This window comes from Balaenoptera physalus, assembly GCF_965194825.1.
Source record: "Balaenoptera physalus genome assembly, chromosome: 20".
Lineage (NCBI taxonomy): Eukaryota > Metazoa > Chordata > Mammalia > Artiodactyla > Balaenopteridae > Balaenoptera > Balaenoptera physalus.
The window spans coordinates 45,940,502-45,957,488 of NC_138901.1; the positions used below are offsets into that span (position 1 = coordinate 45,940,502).

The 16,987-nt window shown below is 47.2% G+C and overlaps 1 protein-coding gene across 2 annotated transcripts in view; it reads left to right on the top strand.

Moving 5' to 3' along the window:
- The window catches only part of ASIC2 (acid sensing ion channel subunit 2), a gene marked incomplete at its 5' end in the record, with an annotated part of 1,029,497 nt that overhangs the window by 860,926 nt on the left and 151,584 nt on the right, over positions 1–16,987 (top strand). The gene's annotated exons all lie outside the window — the stretch shown is intronic.

The following is a 16,987-nucleotide window of genomic DNA, read 5'->3' on the forward strand; positions in this document are numbered from 1 at the left end:
TGGACGCTTAGGTTGTTTCCACATCTCGGCTATTGTGAATAATGCTGCAATGAACACGGGAGTGCAGATGCCTGTTTAAGATCCTGATTTCAGTTCTCTCAGATAAATACCCAGAAGTGGAATTGTTGGATCGTATGGTAGTGCTATGTTTAATGTTTTGAGAAAACGCCATACTATTTTCCGTGGCAGCTGCACCATTTTACATCCCCGGTAACAGTGTGCAAGGGCTCTAATTCCTCCACGTCTTCCCCAACGCTGGTTGTCTTGTGATTTTTTGATAATAGCCATCCTGAAAGGTGTGAGGTGATTATCTCATTATGGTTTTGATTTGCCTTTCCCTGATAATTCGTGACGTTGGGAATTGTTTTCACATGCGTGTTGGCCATCTGTATGTCTTTGAAGAAACGTGTACTCAAGTCCTTAGCCCATTTATTAATTGGGTTATTGGTTTGCTTTCACTGCCAGACATCATGCTTGGTGCTGAGGATAGGTGAGGATAGATAGGTGAATATGGTGTGGTTCTTCCTCTCTAGGAGCTGACATTCTGGCCCTCCCTCTTTTCTCATCTATAATATAGGTCTGATACTAATAAATTCTACCACACAGGGATATTTTGAAGATTTAATAACAAGTCACATATGAAAAACTGTGCAAATGAATTGCGGGCACAGACTTTAGCTGTTATTATCACTGCTCAGTGAGTCGCTTTACTTTCTGCAACCTTAGTTTCCTCCATCTGTCAAATGAGAATAAGAATATTTGCCCTGCCTACTTCAGACAGCCGTCATATGCTTTAAATGAAGTACTAAGTGAGAAGGCACTAGAACGCTATTGAAATATAAACCACTGTTTATCACCTCCATCCACCCTCTTTGCACTGAATGAATCACTTGAGGGCAGAGATCTCACATGATCCACCTTTGTAAGCCTCTCTCCTCAAACCAGGTGGAGTGCCTGGCGTATGGTTAGTGCTCAGTAAATCCTAGTTGAGTTGATTCAATCTGGAGGTATCTGGATGACCTCGGAATTTCACCCTGGACCCGTTTATTTGCAGATTCTCATCTGTTGTCACTGTGAAGTGTGCAGGGAAGGAATGATTAAACCCAGTTTCCAGATGAGGAAACTGAGGCTCAAAGAGAGAGGAGTCATGCTGCTAGGTAGGAACAGAGCCAGGACCAGGATCCCTGATGTCTTGGCTTACAATCTGGTGAACTCTTGACTTACCACCCATTGGAATAACTGTTTTAGGATAATGCCAAAAAATAAATAAATAAATGTAGATGTTTCCCAGAGGCAAACCAGCCTGCTGGCTCTCTGGCATTACTCATCTCTAATAACTTATCCAGAGTCAGTTTGAAAGTAGCTTCTCCAATTTGGAGGTATCTGGATCACCTTGGAGTTTCACCCTGGATGCAATCTATTTGCATCCCCTCAGATTCTCACCTCCCCCCATTAGAGACACCAGAACACGTGGAAGGATATTCTATCTTTATTGGGACACACAGCTGAAGGGTTATCAAGGGGTAGAAAGGGGAAAACAACCCCACCCAGGGAACATCAAGGGACAGACCAACTGAGTCTGAGATGTCTCTATACTGTATACCATTTCCACACCAGTGAGAAATCCCTTCCTGGGATAGGTCTGGGTGGCTGGCAGACCTGGATTCAAATCCCAGTGTCGTTAGGCAACAGGTTTCAATCTTCTGGATCTTAGTTTCCTCCCCAGTAAAATAGAAACACTATCCACCTCATTGGATTCTACAGAGATTAAAAAGGATCGTGAATGCAGAGCAGTTAGTGTGGGGCTTAGCACATAGTAGGTGCTCAGCAAGTGATGGGCTCCCCGTCTCCCTCTTTCCCCCCAGTCTCAGGACTAATCCTGCCTGGACCCCTGGCTCCTTCAACCTCCTTACTTCGTGAAGATTTACGAGGCAATACCTGGCAGGCATTTCAGTTTCCTGGGAAGTACGATGCTGCTATTTTGAGAGCAAAATAGACTAAAATTTAGCTCTCTTCCTGTCGTCTAGGTTTGAGTCTCCCAGAGGCCTCCTGTGGCCATCCTGCATATTTACAACCCTGGTGGGTTTCATTATTGGCCCTGATTCCTGGAAACTCATCTACCATCCTGACCCTGAGAGTGTTTGATTTGAAACATCAATCACATTTCAGTGTTGAGCTCCCTGTTTATACGTACCTGCAGACACTCTCATTGCCGCATCTAAACTGTGGACTCAGAATGGGATGTCAGAGAGTCCACATGGCCCAGAAAAGAATGACTGTTGTCAGTCCAATCTAATCGTCCCCTGCCACCATTGCTGTGGGGACGCAATGCCCAGAAATAGCACAGCCCGCCTGGCCCCAGCCCTGCAGCACGCTGGGGGCTCAGGTGGGAAGAAATGATGTCAGTATCACCAGGCCAGGATGGAGGGGTCAGGCCCCAACCAGAACTGAACGGCCAGCCCCCTCCAGGAAGAGGCCAGTTGTACAAATTGTCAGGTCCAAGGGACTTCTGCAGATTCTAGTTGAGGTTCCCAACAATATGTTCAGGTTGTTATAAGTATTATATCTACAACCAAGAACATATGTGTTCAGTAGTCAAATATATTTCAAAATGCTAAATTATGACATGTCAAATTCTTCTCTTTAATGCAGTACTTATCAGAACCTTTAATAAGCAAATATGCTTGGGCATCTCAAGAGAAGAAAATAAATAAAATGCAGAGCTTTGTCAACTTTTAAAAATTGCAAACCTTTTTTTTTTTAAATCTCCAAAAAGACCATCCAGTGGTACCAGTGGTACCAGTGTCCCCAGAACATATTCTGAGAACTGCTGATCCAGGCTGGCAGCATTTCCAAGGGGCGCAAGGTAAAAGCTGTGCTGTTCTCAGTATCAGGTGATGCAAAGGACACTCAGGGCCAGACTTTGAGGGAGGGCTGAAGGGACCAGTCACATGGACAAGGGTCTGGCCGAGCATCGTGTCCGGGGAGACAGGCTCCATTTCCAGCAGTGGCTCGAGTTGATGACTGCTAACTGAGGGGAGAGAGAGAAAATTGCAGACACCACGGAGCAAGGGTTAGAAGACAGACGTTACTGAATGGTGATCGATGGGGACAGAAGGCTCTGGATCGGTGATGACACTTTGGCTCCAAGTGAGCAAACCCCAGATGCAAGTGCTTCTTGGGTCATGTAAGTGACCGGTCCGTCCAGGTAGACCGTTCAGCCTTCAGTCATGGCTCAGTCCGGGGATCAGATGCTACCCCCTGGATAAGGTTTGTCTCTCTGCATTGTGGCCCTGCTTCCTCTGTGTCGGCTTCATTCTTGGTCAGACTCCTCACAGTGGCCGCGTGAAGTTCCCAATTCTGTATCCTTCCAGCTTCATGTCCGGTGGAAATGAAAGTCCACTTTTGCATTCGTGGGCACGTGTGCACATGCACACACACACACACATCCACACATGTGCACACTAGAACTGAGTTCCATTGGCTATAATTAGCCTGACTTGGATCACATGCTCAGCTCTGAACCAACTGTGCTGAGGAGGAAATGCACCCGTTGGCCTGGCCTCAGCCTTGGGTACCACCCTTGGAGTCTGGGTAGAGTCTGCTTTATCTGACGTACAGGGGCTGGATGGAGAGGTGATTCCCCAAGAGGGAGGCTGGGCACTAGTTACCAGGGGGGTGAATGGTGTCAGGCAGTAGAAACAGTGAATGTCCACGACAGGCTGTCTTTCTGGCTGACCCCCAGGGTGACAGCCGCCAACCCTCCCGTCCTGTCCAGACGGTGTGAAGGTGCGCCTCATATTCTTCCAGGCTGGCCTCTTATTGGCTTAGTGGCTGGACAAGGGCTGAGCCTGAGGGTAACAAGAACATAGTGACCAGAGCTGGACAAGGGGGGGACAGGTAGGGACTGACCAGAAAAGTGACAGGCTAAGTTCTTCTGGAAGAACTGCTATTTCACGAGACAAAAGGCCAGACAATACCCAGACTTAGGAGAACATGACCGAGCAGAGGGTCCCGGTCAAGGCCAACTCTCTGAGGTGAGGGGACCTGCATCTCACCCCGCATCCCCTCCAGGTCTGACCAACAGGAAATAGACACGAGGATCACCAGCCAAATGCCAACCAAATAACAACCTGATTCAAGAACAGGGACGTGCATAATACCTCCCAAATGCAGGGCTCTCTGGCACGAGAACGTGGGACGGCATGGCTTACCTGAGGCTGAAATAGGGGTCTGACGACCCTCACCCCTAACTCCGACCTTGACACCTGCCTCAGCCAGTCAAGCAGACCGTGAAAGCCAAACCTACCCAGCCGGACACCGGCCTGCCCCCCACACCTAGGGAGAGTGACAAGCCGCTCCCAGCCTGGATCCCACCCTAAGGAGCTCAGCCTGCGTGCCCAGGGAGCACAGGCGCGAGTCCCCAGGTCGTCCTATGGTGCAGGGCAGGCCCCCGAGAAAGAGCAAAGGCAGACAGAGCCCGTTGCCCACTCCCAAATGCATGACTACCCCTCATAGTAAAGAGGCCCCGCCCCATCAGATGAGCCACTTCTCTCCAATTGGGCGGAATTAAGAAGGGGCGAGGAATGGATGCCCAGCCTCAGCCCACCTTCCCCAGGGACTGGAGTGGTGTGGGAGGCCCTCCTCTGTGACGGGAATGGACACACGGGGAGAGAAGGACACGGCTCTCCGCGTCGGTCCAGAGAGTCCCCTTTCCTCTCCTGTGGTTCCGATTAATCCTCTGGCTGTGTGGGCTAGACCCAGGATGGGACTTGGGGTCTGGCTGCATCAGAGGGGTTGTTCCCCAGAAGAACCAGAAAATACGACTTGGGAAGGCGTGTGGATACATATGCAGACACACGTACAGTATATGTGCACAAACATATGTATGGTTATGTATAAATATGTATATGCTTTATATAGAGATATATCTGTTCTATATATAAAATATATAAGGTTATATATATAAAACATATAAGGTTATATATATATATATAAAACATATAAGAATATATACATACACACACACACACACACACACACACACACACACACACACACACACACACACACACACACACACATATATGTATATATCTCCTGCGCGAAGCTTTGGGGCCATAAAAATCCGCTGGATGTGGTCCCCGCTGTCATGCTACTTCCAGCCTAGAACAAAAGACTTGGAAACCCATCGATTCTACCTTAGGGTGTTATATGTGCTGAGGGAGCTCTGGGTAAGGAAGGGGCTACAGGTGCCCAGAGATCAGAGGACTTGTGCCTCCATGGGCAAGTCAAAGAAGACGGCAAAAAAAAAAGAGCTAAGACGAGATTTCCAGGCCTGGAGCCCTGAGGCCAAAACCCTGAATCAGAAGTTCCCATCCAAACGTTCTCTCTTGTTCCCTGAGCTCTGCCTGAGGATTTTCTCGTCCTCCATCCTGTGGCATCAGTGCCAAGCTGCTCCAGCTGTCGGAAAGTGGTCCTTTAAGCCCTCCAGCCTTGGCTTTCCTAACAGTTGTCTTTCCTGGCTCTTCGGCCCAAAGAAGCCCACGTGTTCTCTCGTTTAGCGTCTGTGAAGGTTCTGAGCTCATGGGGGCAGGTACCACGTGCCGCGCTGTCTCACGGAGCGTAAGGGCCGTTCTTTGCTTTCTTTCTCTCTGGCTTTTGACATGCTACCCACCCTGGGAAGGCTTCCGGGAGCAAGGCACAAATGCAAGGATTAAGCAAAATAAAACAGGAAGGAGAAATTTCGATAATGGCATTACTTAGGAAGATAACAACAATGAAACCGCAATTATATCTTAAAGTCACACTTTCTTTCCGTAGACACACATATCTAATTTTTTTTAAATATATAAGTTAATGGAGGAATGGAACTACCTCTGTGTGCATAGTTCGCTTTACATTTTGCCAAGTCCAGCTGGAGCCCTGCTCCACCCCGCAGTGGGCTCCCAAAGGAACGCTGACCTACTGGCCACACTCTGGGCACCCAGATGGGGAAAACAACCTCTCAGGGTGGGCGAGGTGTCTGGGCCCAATGCATACTGCCTCCATCTCACATTTCATTTCTTCCTGCCGTGAAATTCTCTTTAGGATGTTCCCCAGAGAGAAAACCATTCCTGTTTCTAGCAGCCCGGTGACCCCAAGCAGCCAATTATCTCCCTCCAAATGCACCGTACAGAAGGAATCCACAGCTGTCCCAGTGGGGGTTAGTGGGAGCTACATTTTTGCAGACATGGCCCAAGACTGCTCGCTCCTCACTGTGGAACTCTTATTATCTCTGTGGTGCTGGAGGGCTGCTGGGACAGGCTTGTCCCCTAAAGAAATCTGTCATTCATTCATTCATTCATTCAACCAATGAATGTTTAGTGAACACCTACTAGGGGCCAGGCGCTGCTCTAAGTACAGACAACACAGTAATTAACAAAACAGACCCAAAATCCGTGCCCTCCCTGCTTGGAGGAGACAGAAAATAAACAAGATAAATAAGTAAAGTATATAGTGTGGTGACTAATAAGTATTAACAAGAAAAAAATCAATCAGGGAATGGGAATATGTGTTGGAAGGTGAAATTTAGATAAGGTGGCCAGAGAAGGCCTTATGTTTCAGAAAGACCTGGAGGAGTTAAGGAAACTAGCCGTATGGACCTGGGGGAGGAGTACTGCAGGCAAAAGGAACAGCCAGTGCAAAGGCCCTGGGGTGGGAACTTGCCTGGGGTATCCAAAGAACCATGGAAATAAGCTCGGCAGGTAACAGAGGCCATATTGTGTAGGACCTTGTAATCACAGTAAGGACTTTGGCATTTGATCTGAATGTGATGGGGGAGTCTTTGAAGGGTTTTGAGCAAAGGCGTGACATCATTTTACAGGATCGCTGTGACTGCTGTGCTGGGAATAAACTGAAGTGAGCAAGGGTGGAAGCGAATGGAGAGATCCCTTATGTGGCTATTGTAATCATCTCAGTGAGAAAGATGATGGCTTAGACCACAGGTAGGGGTGAGAAGGAGTCAGATTCCAAGTCTGTTTTGAAGGTAGAGCAACAGAATCACAGCCTGACCAGATATACAGTGTAAGAGAAGTAAAAGGAGACGAGGACGACACCAGAGCTTTTGGTCTGAGCGATGGAAAGATGGAGTTTCCACTTGCTAAGGGAAGAACCAAAAGAGGAGCCAGTTTGGGAAGGACCGTCAGGGGCTCAGACCTGGACAAGGTGGGCATCCAAGTGAGAGATGCAAGTGGGCAGTTGGGTATATGGTATAAAAGTGTAGATGTTAAGGGAGTGGGCTAGGCCAGATTTATTTGTGAGTCCTCAGCATATAGTTTTCCTTGTTTGTTTGTTTGTTTTTGAAGTATAGTTGATTTACAATATTGTGTTAGTTTCAGATGTACAGCAAAGTGATTCTGTTATACACTGATATATACATGTATATGTATATATATTTTCAGATTATTTTCCATTGTAGGTTATTAGAAGATGTTGAATATAATTCCCTGTGCTATTCAGTAGGACCTTGTTGTTTATCTATTATTATTATTATTATTATTATTATTATTGTTATATTATTATTGTTATTATCTATTATTATCTTTGTACGGTGGTTTGTATCTGCTAATCCCATACTCCTAATTTATCCCTCCCCCTTTCCCTTTCCCTGTTGGTACCATAAGTTTGTTTTCAATGTCTGTGAATCTGTTTCTGTTTTGCATATACATTCATTCGTATTATTTTTTAGAGTTCACCTTTAAGTGATAGCATATAATATTTGTCTTCTTCTGTCTGACTTACTTCACTTAGTATGATAATCTCTAGGTCTATCCATGTTATTGCGAATGGCATGATTTCATTCTTTTTATGGCTGAGTAATATTCCATTGTATATACATACCACATCTTCTTAAACCAGTCGTCTGCTGATGGGCATTTGTGTTGTTTCCATGTCTTGGCTATTGTAAATAATGCCACTATGAACATTGGGATACATGTAGCTTTTTGAATTAGAGGTTTTCATCTTTTCCGAATATCAGCAGACATGGTTTTTAAACCTCTGGGATTGGACAAGATTCCCTAGGGATTGAGAGCTGAGTGAAAAAACTTTTACAAATTGTTGCCTCTAGGCCAGGCACTGAGATGGCTGCCTAACAAACAGAGATGAGACTCGCCTTCAGGTCTGAGAGAGAAGAGGACGCAACGTCAAAGGAGTGCAATCATTGCTGGAGGAGGGAAGCTCGTGGGTTAGAAGGAAGGCTAACCCTGAGTGGGGTGGGGATGTCAAGGAAGGCTTTCTGAAGAGGAAGACCCCTGAGCTCCCCCTAAGGGTAAAAGGAGTCATTTAGGCAGAGAGGGTGGAAAGGTACTCCAGGACGAGGGAACAGCATATCTATGCAAAGGCAGGAAGTCAGCACAGAGCATGGGGCTGGAACAGGAAGGGCCTGTGGAAGAACCAGGGGGCCAGTGAGGCAGGGAGGTGGGAGACAGGTCTCAGATGCGGTGCTGGGGAGTGTGGACTTTGTCCTGAGGTAAACAAGGAAGGGCCACTGAAAGACCATACTCATGGGAATGTCATCGTAGGTTTACTTAATTAACAATCAGAATCTGGTTCATGTGACATGTATCCAGGTCAGTGATGATGGTCAGTGCACTTATGTGAAGCAGTTCTTTGCAAGGGAGCGGAGCCATCAATTTCTGAGCCTGTTCCTTTGTTCATGGCACAGTACCTGTCCTGAAACTAGAGGTGTGCTTTCCCAGATCAGGGCCACCACGTTCCAACTCAAGGGAAGGAGGACGGGAGCTTCAAATATATTGATGCTGCTTTGTGTACCTCTTCCTTTTAGCACCCCCCAAACCACTACATGAGAGAAGTATCAATGTCTCTATTTTCTAGAGCAGCCAGCAAAGGCTCAGAGAGGTTATGTATCGCGTCCAAAGTCACTCAGTGCCAATGTGAGAAGCCAGGATTTGAACCCGGGACTGGGGTTGCCTCCCTTGATAAAGCACTTCCTAGCGAACATTCCCCCACCTGTCAATAGAACACAAATTGCAGGGCCCCTGATGATTAAACAAGTTGGCCAAGTGTTTCTCATGCCTCATCCACCTTGTCCTTTCCTTGACATACTGTGGATAGAGTTTAAATATTGTCTTTCCGATCAATGCTCATTTTATTATCAGGAAGCATTTAGAATGAGCCATTACACCATCATGGGGGCTTTTATGATTGGTCCCTAATAAATGTTTGATGCCCAAAATGGTTCTGAGCCCACAGCATGGGGCTGGTCCCACCCGCCCCCTCCTCTGCTCTCTCTGCCATAAAAGTAACTGAGGTATTTGTTAACAGACTTATCATTTAGCCTCCTTTTAGCTGCCATGATGCCAGAAAAATAAAATAAGTGTATCGGAGGAACTACAGAAGGCTTTTAATGATAGCAAAGTTAAACTGAAAGAGCAATTCTTCCTACTAGCTTTGCTATCACCAGCCAGGTCTCCAAGCAAGATGGTTAATGATATAGCTGAGCCCTGGCACCTGTATTCAGACTTATTTATTTGCTCTCTAGAAGAGGGATTGTGCTTTTTAGCTCCCCATGCATCTTTCCCTAGCTGGGATGGGGATACTTCAAGAAGCTTTTATTTGCCTGTTTTAGTTTTGCCCCAAACAGCTTGGTGCATTGGCTTTAGCTGTGCAGGTGATGGGTCCTATTTCCCCGGGGTGGGAGCTTCCAGGAGAGGATGTGGGAGGTTCCTCCAGTCCGGGAGGGGCTACCCAGGCTGAAGGTGACCTCAAGAGGTAGCAATATGCCAGGTAGAGTTGTGGTCTGGCTACCATGTGCCAGGTGGCAGGACAGTGTGACAAAGTGAAGCCATGACATTGGGGGGACCAGGAAGTCTGCAGGGCATGGAGGGTAGAACCCCAGGCCTGGATGATAGAAAAATAACAACAGCTAACATTTTACTGAATGCTCACCATGCGTTGGGCAGAGAAGGAAATACTAGTTTCCACGTGCCAACTCATTGGCCCGTATAATAACTCTATGAGGTTAGTTCTGATATTATTTCTACTTTACAGGTGGGGAAACCTAGTACCAAGGGGCTAAGCAATGTTCCCAGGGTCCAGGCTCCCCATTAACATGGGGGCGGGGCTCAGGGCAAGAGTAAATGGAGACCCGTAGACCACATGTCTAAATATTTGAAAGTTATGAATCCAGCCAACAAATTGTTATATAAAACATGTTCTCTCATCCTACTTGACAAACCTACCTGTATAATGGCTGCAAGGCCCAATTTGAATTCAGAATTCTCACACGCCTTGGAGTTCCAGACCAGGACCAGTGGCCCCAGGAGAGTGGTCCCCGGCCCGCAGTGCACCTTCATTCTCTTCCTATTCCCAGCTCTGTCTTAAACTGCGAGGGACCATTCACAGGTGCACGTGGTCACCCCAGCCCACACGTCCAAGCTTTAGACTTCCCGCTGCAAACAGCCCTTGGGAGAAGGGGGTGTGCACACCAATACCACGGTCCATTCTAGGGAGGATGGACCCACAGGTGAGGGCTTCCTGGATCCCGGGAGCTGACATGGAGTCGTTCAGGCCGAGAGTTCCATGGTTCCAGGGACCCAGAGTGTGATCTAGAATGAGAAACACAGGTTTCAGATGGGCACATCCTCTTGGCCCCTATAGGGAAGGGCACAGATGGAAAAGAGCCAGAGAAGCACCCTCTAAGATGCAGGGCCCAGAGCAAGCCCATTGGCAGAGCTGATGTTTGAACCCAGGCTGTCTGGCTCCAGAGGCCAGATGCTGAATCCCTAAGCCGTATCATCTCAATAAACAAAACTTCGAAGTGGTGGATATGGAGTCCTGGAATCCCACAAGGTTAGAGCAGGGAGAGAGCCAGGCAATTTAAGATCGTCTAATCTAACTCCTGCCCACTGTTCCTTTCGCCCTCCACCCATCTTATAGATAAAGAAACTGAGGTTCAGAAAGGTTAAGTGACAGACTGCCTATCTGATTCTTGTCTCCTGCTCCACCCTACCTCTCCCCACCCCACCCACCAGCTTTCTCTGGAGGACTCGGATGTGTGTCCCTGAAGGGGACAGTTCCCGTCATGTGACTTACACTGTGTGTTCTAAAGCCGAGGCGGAGATTTCTACTCCCATCTGTGTGTCATGCCGCCAGGAGCCCTGGGTGGTGTCAGTGCGTTCCAGTTAGCCTTCTGAATCATATTTGTTGTCTTAAAATATTTATATCCAACCACTTCCCACCTTCCAGAACTGAATTTTAGCCCCAGTTCCTTGTGATCTCCAGCCCAAAGGAGCGCTCTTGTCACTTGAGTTGTTTCTGACATCAGGCACTGCCACCAAGGGCGACAGTGTTTCCTAGTCAGACGCAAGTGGGATGAACGGGGCCACGGCCCAGGGCAGTAAGGCCCTTGCACTTGGAGCTTATTGCTTCTGACACCAGCTCATTGTTTCCACCAAGAGGGGCCATTTGCAATTCTATTTATACTCTTTTTTTTTTTTAACATCTTTATTGGAGTATAACTGCTTTACAAAGTTGTGTTAGTTTCTGCTGTATAACAAAGTGAATCAGCTATATGTATACATATATCCCCATATCCCCTCCCTCTTGCGTCTCCCTCCCACCCTCCCAATCCCACCCCTCTAGGTGGTCACAAAGCACCAAGCTGATCCCCCTGTGCTATGTAGCTGCTTCCCACTAGCTATCTACTTTATATTTGGTAGTGTATATATGCCAATGCTACTCTCTCACTTCATCCCAGCTTACCCTTCCCCCTCCCCGTGTCCTCAAGTCCATTCTCTACATCTGCGTCTTTATTCCTGTCCTGCCCCTAGGTTCATCAGAACCTTTTTTTTTTAGATTCCATATATATGCATTAGCATACGGTATTTGTTTTTCTCTTTCTGACTTACATCACTCTGTATGACAGACTCTAGGTCCATCCACCTCACTACAAATAACTCAATTTCTTTTCTTTTTATGGCTGCGTAATATTCCATTGTATATATGTGCCACATCTTCTTTCTTCATTCATCTGTCAATGGGTAGCTCATGCAGCTCAATATCAAAAAAACAGACAACCCAATCCAAAAATGGGCGGAAGACCTAAATAGACATTTCTCCAAAGAAGATATACAGATCGCCAACAAACACATGAAAGGATGCTCAACATCACTAATCATTAGAGAAATGCAAATCAAAACCACAATGAGGGGCTTCCCTGGTGGCGCAGGGGTTGAGAATCTGCCTGCCGATGCAGGGGACACGGGTTCGAGCCCTGGTCTGGGAGGATCCCACATGCCGCGGAGCAACTGGGCCCGTGAGCCACAATTGCTGAGCCTGCGCGTCTGGGCCTGTGCTCCGCGGCAGGAGAGGCCGCGATAGTGAGAGGCACGGCACGCGCACCGCCATGAAGAGTGGCCCCCGCTTGCCACAGCTAGAGAAGGCCCTCGCACAGAAACGAAGACCCAACACAGCCATAAATAAAATAAATAAATAAATTTGAGAAAAATATAAAATAAAAAATAAACATTTAAAAAAAAAAAACAAAAAACACCACAATGAGGTGTCACCTCATACCTGTCAGAATAGCCATCATCAAAAAATCTACAACAATAAATGCTGGAGAGGGTGTGGAGAAAAGGGAACCCTGTTGGTGGGATGTAAATTGATACAGCCACTATGGAGAACAGTATGGAGGTTCCTTAAAAAACTAAAAATAGGGCTTCCCTGGTGGTGCACTGGTTGAGAGTCTGCCTGCCAATGCAGGGGACACGGGTTTGAGCCCTGGTCTGGGAAGATCCCACATACCGCGGAGCAACTGGGCCCGTGAGCCACAACTACTGAGCCTGCGTGTCTGGAGCCTGTGCTCCACAACAAGAGAGGCCACGACAGTGAGAGGCCCGTGCGCTGCAATGAAGAGTGGCCCCCGCTTGCCGCAACTAGAGAAAGCCCTCACACAGAAACGAAGACCCAACACAGCCAAAAATAAACAAATAAATAAATTTATATTAAAAAAAAAACTAAAAATAGAACTACCATATGACCCAACAATCCCACTACTGGGCTTATACCCTGAGAAGACCATAATTCAAAAAGAGACACGTACCACAATGTTCATTGCAGCACTATTTACAATAACCAGGACATAGAAGCAATCTATTAATACTCTTCAGCGGGGTCCATGCTCCTGCCTGGGCTTTGAGGAGACCCTGGCAGACAGCTCCAGGGATGTCCCGTGGGCCCCAACATATACTTTTACCGTTCTCCGTGGATGGAGAAAACTGGAGCATCTTTTGCTGCAGGTTATGTTGACATTTTTCTTCCATAAGTGATAATAATCATCGTCATCTCACGTACTTTTAAGCAAGCAGCATAGCCTAGTGGAAAGAACACAGTTGGAAAGTCAGGATTTGTATCTAAGTTCTACCTCTGAATAGCTATGTGACCTCGATTTCATTATTTAACCTCTCCAAGTAGCAGTTTCTCCCTTTGTAACATAGGGATGAGGAGGGATTATGGTAAAGAAATAATAAAATGAGCTGCTAGCGCGGCTTATAGTTTTCCAGGAGTGTCCACCCTGTGCCCCATTGCTTCCTAATCCCTTTGATATACGTAAAGTGCCTGGCAAGATATCTGACACATGGCAGGCATGCTATTTGAGGGGTGAGGCAGGGCATGTGTAAGTGCCACATTTTTACAAAGGAGGAAAACAAGGCTTAGAAGAATCCAGTGATGCCCAAACTCACCCAGCAGGTAAGCCGCAGTGCCAGGACCCATACCTGGGAAGCCTGGCCACAAGTTCAGGAGTCTCTCCTTTCGTCTTCAGAAAGGACATCCTTGCCCAAGGAAAGCAGCGTGGCTAAAAAGTTGTGTGGGTAGGTGACAACTTGGACCATGCTTTCTCTCTTTGGGAGCCTGAAATTGGGCAGTTGGGAGTCCCAGCCAGGGCACCCACACCCCAGTGCCCCAAATGATACCAAGGCAGCCTCCTCCTCTCCAACATATTGCTTCATGTCATGGATTATAGTAGGTATTTAAACGCCAAGTCCAATAAGCGTTTGGCAGGATTCATATCAATTGTCGTCCTCCCGTCCCTCATCCCCTCCAGACCGTCCATCTCCAAGTCCCCTCACCATGTCCCAGGAGGGAGAGGTGAGGGCAGCCATCCTTGAGGTATTAGTGTAGGGTCAGACAACTGGGCTAGAACTATGACCCTCCTTCCTCCTAGCTGCATGACCTTGGGCAAGTCATTTGACTTTCTGATCCTCAGTTCCCCCTTCTGCACAATAAAGACGATCACGTGTGTTCTCTGACCCAAAGTAATATCTTTTAGTTGTTGGGTTATAAGTCTGTCTACTCTGACAGCCTGCAAACCCTCTGAGGACAAGGTTCATTTCTCAATGTAAAAAGGTTGAAGACCGGGGCTTCCCTGGTGGCGCAGTGGTTGAGAATCTGCCTGCCAATGCAGGGGACACGGGTTCGAGCCCTGGTCTGGGAAGATCCCACATGCCGCGGAGCAACTGGGCCCGTGAGCCACAATTACTGAGCCTGCGCGTCTGGAGCCTGTGCTCCGCAACAAGAGAGGCCGCGATAGTGAGAGGCCCGCGCACCGCAATGAAGAGTGGCCCCCGCTTGCCGCAACTAGAGAAAGCCCTCGCACAGAAACGGAGACCCAACACAGCCATAAATAAATAAATAAATAAATAAATAATTTTTTAAAAAAAGAAAAGAAAAGAAAAATGCCATTGGAATTTAAAAAAAAAAAAAAAATTTGAAGACCAGTAGCCTTTTACTATACTGGACTGAAAACACTTTAAAAACTGTAAAATAATCAACCCAACCACCATCATGATCGTCACTCATAATACCAGTCATAATGTTATGAAGTCATTGGCACGATGCTTTCCATCCAGACTCTACTTAATCCTGACAGTGACCCTCTACTATATGATTATCCCCGTCTTGCAGTAAGAACACTGAGGTCTAGAAAGGATAGAGCAATGTCCTAAGGTCATGCAGATACTGGGTGATGGAGCTACACTTGCACCTGTATCTATATGATTCTAAGTAGGTTCCATGAGTTTCTCTTCCCACATTGCTGTCATTTGGGGGTTTTAGCCTGGGCAGAGTCTGCTTTGTGCCAGCTGCCTGTGCTCAGGAAGGTTGAGGATGGTGCTGACACCTCACTTTTTAAAATTTCCTTTCCATTTGAATAACGAATATGTCACAGTGCAAGCAAGCTGGCTGAATAAGAATTGGCCAACCCCGGAGCCCGGCTTAGCTTGTTCCCACACCGGTCTCTCTACCTCTCTTTCTCAGTCCAGTCTTCACACATCCTGCTGAGCTCCAGATATTTTTGTCTGGGTGCTGTCATCATCCCCGGAGAAGTAGCAAACAGTAGCTTTTTGTCTTTCCCAAAAGTTCTCTGCTCAGCCTACAGTGATAGGCTTTACAGCTTGGTGTGCGGATGGGGAGAAAGCTGATGGCCCTGAGGACCCCGCTGAGACACCCCAGAAACTGGATTTCACCCCATATTCTACCCCCAGAACCTGGCCCCCTTTGACCTTAGTCTTGGTTTTACAGAGTGTAATAGGCTGGGCTGCGGGATTAGCAGTCCGCAGTGGGAGCTCCCAAGTAACAGATTTGTGCCCCAATCTGGAAACTTTAAGGCCTAAGTTTGTACATTTTAAAAAATGGTTCCTACTTATACCAGTGCCGTAAATCCAAAATTTCATATGTAGATCCCCAAAACAAAAACTGTTTTAGAAAAACTCTACATAGGGAACAGGTGCTGTATTTTTTCCCACATAACAGTCATCATCATAACAGCTGGCATTCATACAAACCTTTTCAGCTTAGTGAGGAATTTCACATCTATCCTCTCATTTGTTCATCACAACAATTCTGTGATAGTGATAAAGCAAGTATCAGTGTACCCATTATTTGGATGAGGAAACCAAGGCATGAGCAACATGCTGTGAAAACACAAGGAGAGAAAGGGTTGACTCAGACTTTAGAGACCAAGAATAGCTTCATGGTAAGGTTGGCATTAGAGGTGAGTCTTAAAAAATGAGGAGGGTGCAGAGAAGTGAAAGCAATAATTCCAGCTTTATGGACCAGCATGAGCAAAATCAGGAGGCTTGGGAATTTTGTGGCATGCCTGGGACCTGAATAGTCTCAGTCACGGAGGGTCTTGACTAGCATTCTCCACCTGCTAAGGTGTTTTTTTCTATTGCCTTAGGGTAGGCTCCCCAGAAGCAGATCCTGAGACAGGGATTCGTGTGAAAGTGATTTATTAGGAAGTATTCACAGGAAAACTCAGTAGTCAATTGGGACCTTGAAGATGCCCAAGCCAAGCAAGGCAACCAAAGTCCCTGAGAAGGAAACTTTACTCAGCCCCACGGGGTGTTCTGGAGACAGAGTAGACCAGTGAGACTCCCAGCATGGTCCTGGACCAGCAGTATCACCAATCACCAGGGAACTTGTCAGAAATGCAGAATCTCAACCCTGGCACAAGTTCTCGGAATCAGATCGCCAGGTCTTGTTATACTGGTCTAGATCATACCTCAGAGTTGACCCCTGAGCACACAAGGGAGCCAGATTGTTTACACACCCTGCACCTCTGTCATTGGTTAAGGGCTGCTCCCAAGGGGGATGTAAATTCCCAGGTACCTCCAGCTTCCATGTGGTGGATGCAGATTCCAACAGACAGAGGACAGCCTATGGACAAAGGCTGTCTATTGGGACTGAATGCACACCAGGCCAAGAGCCACATGCAGGAAAATAGTGAAGGCTCCCGGGGTGTGTGAGCAGAGCACTGTAGGATCTGGTCACTCCAGCAGCCCAACGCAAGCACAGACTTGTGACAACATCCTTTAGCCCAGCACCTGTAGACACAAACTGTCTCGGGCAGTCAGCTGGGCAGAGGGTGTTGAGACTATGGAGAAAGGGACCCACTACAAACTAAGTCGCTAATCTCCAGATT